Source organism: Tachypleus tridentatus, chromosome 1 (genome assembly GCF_004210375.1).
Source record: "Tachypleus tridentatus isolate NWPU-2018 chromosome 1, ASM421037v1, whole genome shotgun sequence".
NCBI lineage: Eukaryota > Metazoa > Arthropoda > Merostomata > Xiphosura > Limulidae > Tachypleus > Tachypleus tridentatus.
In genome coordinates, this window is record NC_134825.1 from 15,511,954 (window position 1) to 15,518,412 (window position 6,459).

Consider the following 6,459-nt stretch of genomic DNA (forward strand, 5'->3'; position numbering starts at 1 on the left):
AGACACTAAGGGTGCTGTGAACCGAAACAGTTTTGGACACGCTGGTAAAAGGAATGGTGCCTAAGTTAAGTGTAGTCAAATTAACATTTTAAGCAGAACCTAACAACAGAAAGAGTGTTTATCATTTTATCTGTTGTGTTGATTATTCTATTTAGAAACGATAATCGATAATAATTAGGAAACATAACAGATGCTAATTAAGAACAACAATAATAATTAGGTGGACAATAATTACGAAGAGCAATAGATAATAATTAGAAACATCAGCGAATAATAATTAAAACCAACAATGGATAATAAATAGGACCGTCAATGGAAAATAATTAAAAACAACAACTGTTAATAATTAGGAACAACAAGGGATTTCTTTTTTTTACCGAGGGTTAGATCCGCTAATTACAGGAGATTTAACAAGGAAACTTCTAGAGTGGTATTTATTTGAATGCTATTCTAGTTGTGTGCCAATTAATGTGACTGGATAAACTTAATAAAATTGAAACAATTTCTTATTACCAACAAACAAAAAAAAGTAACGTATATTTTTGTGTAAAGAAAAATTCATTTTCTACTGGGTTGTTATTAGGTCTGTAACCTCCTTTATTTCAATATAGATCTTTACAGAACTAATACATGACTAGCTTAAAGTATAATCTTTAATTGAAGAACTCGAAGTAGAAATGAACCAAGAAATCATATTTGAATTAAACAGATAAATTTAGTTTCTCTGTCTAATCAAAGCGGGCCAGTGGCGCAATGGATAACGCGTCTGACTACGGATCAGAAGATTCCAGGTTCGAATCCTGGCTGGCTCGATTAAGCGTTACAATTTTGGGTCCGGCATGGCCAAGCGTGTTAAGGCGTGCGACTAGTGATCTGAGGTTCGCATCCCGGTCGCGCCAAACATACTCGCCGTTTCAGCCGTGGGAGCGTTATAATGTGACGGTCAATCCCACTATTTGTGCTAAAAGGGTAGCCCAATAGTTGGCGGTGGGTGGTGATGACTAGTTGCCTTCCGTCTAGTCTAACACTGCTAAATTAGGGACGGCTAGCGCATATAGTCCTCGTGTCTCTTTGCGCGAAATTCGAAACACAAACAAACTGTATATTGCAAAACAACGCTAGTATACTCAGACAGGTTGCTTTATAAAGGACAGTTTTATATTCTTGAATACGGTAACATCATTGCACGTGAGCAGCGTAACTGCAATTTCCATAACTTTAGCCAGGCACAACTGACTGGCCAATATACTAAAAGTAACATGTATATTGTTATGATATTTAGATTAAGCATTTCTGTTTTTATGTCGTCACATGTAGTTTTTCCTAGGAACAACAACATAATTTATATTTATTCCCCAATTTTTTATGCAGGTTACGAAGTCTGTCAAATTGAACCAACCCGTATGAAGATAAAGTAGTGAAAATAACAGATAAATATAAAGTTTGTTTGATAAATACGACGTTCATAATTACCTGGGGATTATAAAGATTTTGTACGTAAAATCTGAAAATGTTCTGATCCTTAAAAATATTTTTAATCTTAAAATCAAAATTATTTTGCATGTTGAACAGTCAACATCCTGGTAACGAAAAAAATACAAGAAAATCTTTAATTAAAAGATCTTAATATTTAATTGAAAATGGCATACTTTGTTTTCCAAAGCTCGGCAGTGTGTACCAATAAACTGTCAAATATTGCAAAGATATGCTTACATTATCAAAAAATAATAGTATAATTACTTTTATGGTTACGAGCTGAGTAAATTTCACCCAACCTTTACTGGAAGGGCTATCTGCAAAATTACCACCATCTGTACCTAATGAGTGGATCTTCAAGAATTCAAAATATGAACACAGAGTACTGATCAATTCTTTCTTTCAGTTTGTTGAATGCTTATCCAGAATCAAGATACGAATAAACGTTATTTGGGTTTTCAAGTAATTTGCGTGGAGGATTTAACAGAATGATCATAGTAAGAGCATGTTATAAGAAATCCACTTATCTTCCACAGGTTCACATAGACTGTGAAGCTGTTTGAAACTATATGTTCTCAAGACGGTTTGTATGGGTATTAAATCTTTAATTAAAATAAAGTACACAACAATGTTTTGACCTTCTTAGGTCATCTTCGCAAGCAAGCTAATCAAACCTATATAGAATTCGCCCACGAAAACTATGTTTATTTTGATCGATGGTATAACTCTAAGCATATTGGTAACAGTTTTGAAAAACTAAGACAGTTATATCTAATTGACATAACCTAACATCCAACTGCACCGCCCCTACAATCCTGTACCCGTTTATACTCTCATCCCTAAGACATATGTCCAGCAATGGTCACTTGCAAATTCTCTCTTTCTTAACCTGAAGATGACCTAGGAAGGTCGAAACGTTGTTCTCTCCTTCTCAGTAAATGTTTTAATACCCATACCAGCAGTTCTGAGATGCATTTTTTATTTCAAGTGGATTTCTCGTCATCAAGATCTATAGATAGATTTTAGTGTATCACTTGGTTTCTATGTCAGATAAAGCTATAGATGTATGTTTGTCTATCACTTATTTTCCGAGGTCGGACAGACCTACAGTTGGAAGTTTGTGTATCGATTCTTTCTCTACATCAGAGAAATCTATGTTTGCTTGTCACTTGTATTTCTATGCCAGAGTAAATTATACTTGCATATTTGTTTATCAGATGAAATTTTGTGTATCTCTTATTTTATTTACGTCAGACAGATCCACCCTTGGATGTTGGTGTATCACTTGTTTTATATATCAGACAAACCTATAGTTGTATGCTTGTGTATGACTTCTTTTCCTGTGTTTGACAAATCTGTTTTTACATGTATGTCCATCACTTATTTTTCTAATTGAGACATATTCATACTTAGATATTTGTGTATTACTTCTTTTCTATGCCAGACATACTCATACTTGGACGTGTGTGTAACACTTGGCTTTCCATGTCAGACAGACCTATAGCTGGATATTTGAGTTTCACTTGTTTATCTACTTCGAAGAGACCTATTCATGGATGTTCGTGTGTCAGTTCTTTTTTATGTCATACAGATCTATACTTAACTATCAGACAGACCTAAGGTTGGATGTTTGTGCATCACTTACTTTTCTATGTCTTAAGGACCTATAGTTGGATGTGTATGTATCACTTTTTTTTCTATATCAGACAAACCTATAGTTTTATATTTGTGTTTCACTTGTTTTTCTATGTCATGGAGAGCTATAGTTGTTTGTCTGTATATCATTATTATTTATATTAGACAGTCCTCCTGTTATATGTGAATGTGTCACTAATTTTTTTTCTATGCAGACAGACCCATACTAGATGGTTTTGTATCACTTCTCTTTTTATGTCAGACAGCTGTATAGTTGGATATTTGTGTACCAGTTATTTCTATGTGTAAGACAGATTCATACTTGAATGTTTGTGTATCGCTTGTTTTTTATATCAGACATATCCACATTCAATTTTAAAAGACAACAATAATAATATAATTATAATACGTTCCTCACGTCAGACAATCACGTAGGTTCATCAAATTTTGATTTAAATGATGAAAATACCATGACCAGGGCGCATTCGAAAGATGAAACTTTTGTCTACAGGGCCAAACTGGGAATCTTAACATTATAATAAGAATAGTATTATATTATATCTACTTGGTATTTTTTATTGGGAATGGTTTTCGCTCGATTGTAAGTGCAGAGCTCAGAAAAAAGTAAAACTTAATTATTCAATTTTAGCAATAATCGATATATTTTTATATTACTTTACTGTTTCGGGAGGAAACGTAATGGAACACTTTTGTATTGCAAGAAGAAATAAGTAGAAAATAATATTATTTATTATAGAAGGCTATTAGATAAATAATTATAATAATTATAAAATAGCCATATATATATACACACAACAAAAGTCATATGAAAGACGTGAGGAAATTCTGAAAATTATAAAGCTTCACGACATATCACAAATATATACACAACTACATGTACAGCAGCTGCTACTTCCGTTTCATGTGCAGAAGACGATTGTATTGCATGTCAAGTGTATTAAAATCTGTGGTTGTTTTTATCGGTTGAATATTTTTATGAAAGTAAAAAAGATAAAATGTCGAATATATATTTTATAATGTTATTTACACTACGTAGTTAGCTTCTTTCATACATAACTCAGTATGATTTATTTACACTACCTAGTCACACATACCTCAGTATGATTTATCGTAGTCACACATACCTCAGTATGATTTATTTACACTACGTACTCACACATACCTCAGTATGATTTATTTACACTACGTAGTCACACATACCTCAGTATGATTTATTTACACTACGTATTCACACATACCTCAGTATGATTTATTTACACTACGTAGTCACACATACCTCAGTATGATTTATTTACACTACGTAGTCACACATACCTCAGTATGATTTATTTACACTACGTACTCACACATATCTCAGTATGATTTATTTACACTACGTAGTCACACCTGCCTCAGTATGATTTATTCTGCCTTTTATGATTAATTTCGGATATCTTTTATAATATGTGTCAGAAAACATGCGTATATTCAAAAGTAACAATATGGATTGTCAACAAAGTGTTCTCAGATCTTAAGTCACGTGGTTCTTTAAAAGTCACTGTTGATTATATTTTGCGTCAGTCATACATGCGTTCATATCTGTTCCAATGTTTAAAAATAAGGCATCAAATGCATATAGTAACAAGTTTCTGAATGCAACTTCTATAAAATTCTTGGGGTTTGGAGCAAAAGAATGTAGAGAGGGTAGTTTTGACATCTCCATGTGTTCCAAGCTCTTTTCCATGGAGATAGTTCTGCAAGCTTCGGAACAAATGATAATCTGATAGAGCAAGGTCTGGAAAATAAGGAGAATGTGGAAGTTTTTCCAGTTTAGCTCTCAATCTTTGCAGATGTAATCCTTGCTGGATGGGGCCGTGCATTATCCTGATGTAACACAACATCTTTACGAGTGATAACAGGCCTTTTTTTCTTTCAGTGCAACATTGAAGCGCTCTAACTCTCGGAAGCAAAAGTCTGATGTAATCGTTACATTAAGTAGCAACAACTCAAAGTGGATCACAGATCAACAATATCCCACTAAACGCTTAACAAGACTTTCCTAGGGTGGAGGGTCAGTTTGGGCTGAGCTTTAGCCAGTTTACCTGCGGCGCTTAACATTTTTATAAAATATCCATTTTTCATCTCCAGTCACTAACCTGTCCAAGAAAGGTGAGTCACGTTCACGAGAGTGCAGAGAAGTGCAAATGTCCACTCTTGCTCTAAGGCTGGGTTTTGTCAAGTCATGGAGACTCATTTTCCAAACGGTTGGAGATGACGGTGAACTGTTGAATGGGTTGAATTAAGCTTCCATGCTAGTTCTTAAACTGTCACAGCACAATCTTCATCAAGTGCAGCCAGCAGCAAGTCATCATTAAACTCAACAGGACGACCTGCATGTGACACATCAGTTAAGCTGCAGTCACCTGAAGTGAACTTATGAAATTACCTTGGACGTTTACTTTCATTGAAAGACACCGAATCATAAACACCTTGAATGCTTCATGTAGTTTCTGCTGTACTATTGCCTCTTCTAAACTCATAAAGTATTATATGCCTAATGTGCTCCTCATACACATCCATCTTCATAAGGGTTTATTTGGTTAATGATCTGAAAAAGTGGAGTTGGATTAGTTTCTTTCTGTTTGATTTGTTTTGAATTTCGCGCAATGCTATACAGGGGTTGTCTGCGCTAGCCATCCCTAATTTAACAGTATAAGACTAGAGGGAAGGCAGCTAGTTATCACTACCCACCGCCAACTCTTGGGCTACTCTTTTGCCAATGAACAGTGGGATTGACCGTAACATTATAACGCTCCCATGGCTGAAAGAGCGAGCATTCAAACCCACGACTCTCGAATTACGAGTCGAGTGCATTAACCACTTGGCCATGCCGGGCCCATACATGATGTAAATGAGCCTAAGAATGACTCATCTCTAAATATGTACTATAACTCAAGTAAATATGTCACCCATTGCTATAAGTATCTAATTCATCATATTGTAGTTTTATCATATAGAGTATTAAATGGTATTTACGTAAATACGCATAAAATAATCCAACAACATGAAGAACATTGGAGTATGTGGACTATTTGTATAACGAGTGTGTCCTAGTATAAATAATGAACGTTCCAACAAGTACATGGCCCTGATCTCCAGAGATTTTGATTTCACATTAGTGAACATTTATGAAACTGTTCCCTCTTCTTTTTTATGTTGTGTTTAACATTTAATTGTGGCCTCAAATATAAAATATTAATGACACAATAAATGCGGGAGGAAGATGTCAGGGTTGTACCTGACCCTCCTAGGTTCACTCAAAGGACCTAAATAACGATAAATAGAAAG

General features: G+C 34.6%; 1 non-coding gene across 1 annotated transcript; it reads left to right on the top strand.

The window, feature by feature from the left end:
- Positions 1–739: 739 nt before the first annotated feature.
- On the top strand, positions 740–812 carry TRNAR-ACG (transfer RNA arginine (anticodon ACG)). Its single transcript has one exon. It is a non-coding gene; the product is annotated as a tRNA-Arg (tRNA).
- The last annotated feature ends 5,647 nt before the right edge of the window (positions 813–6,459 follow it).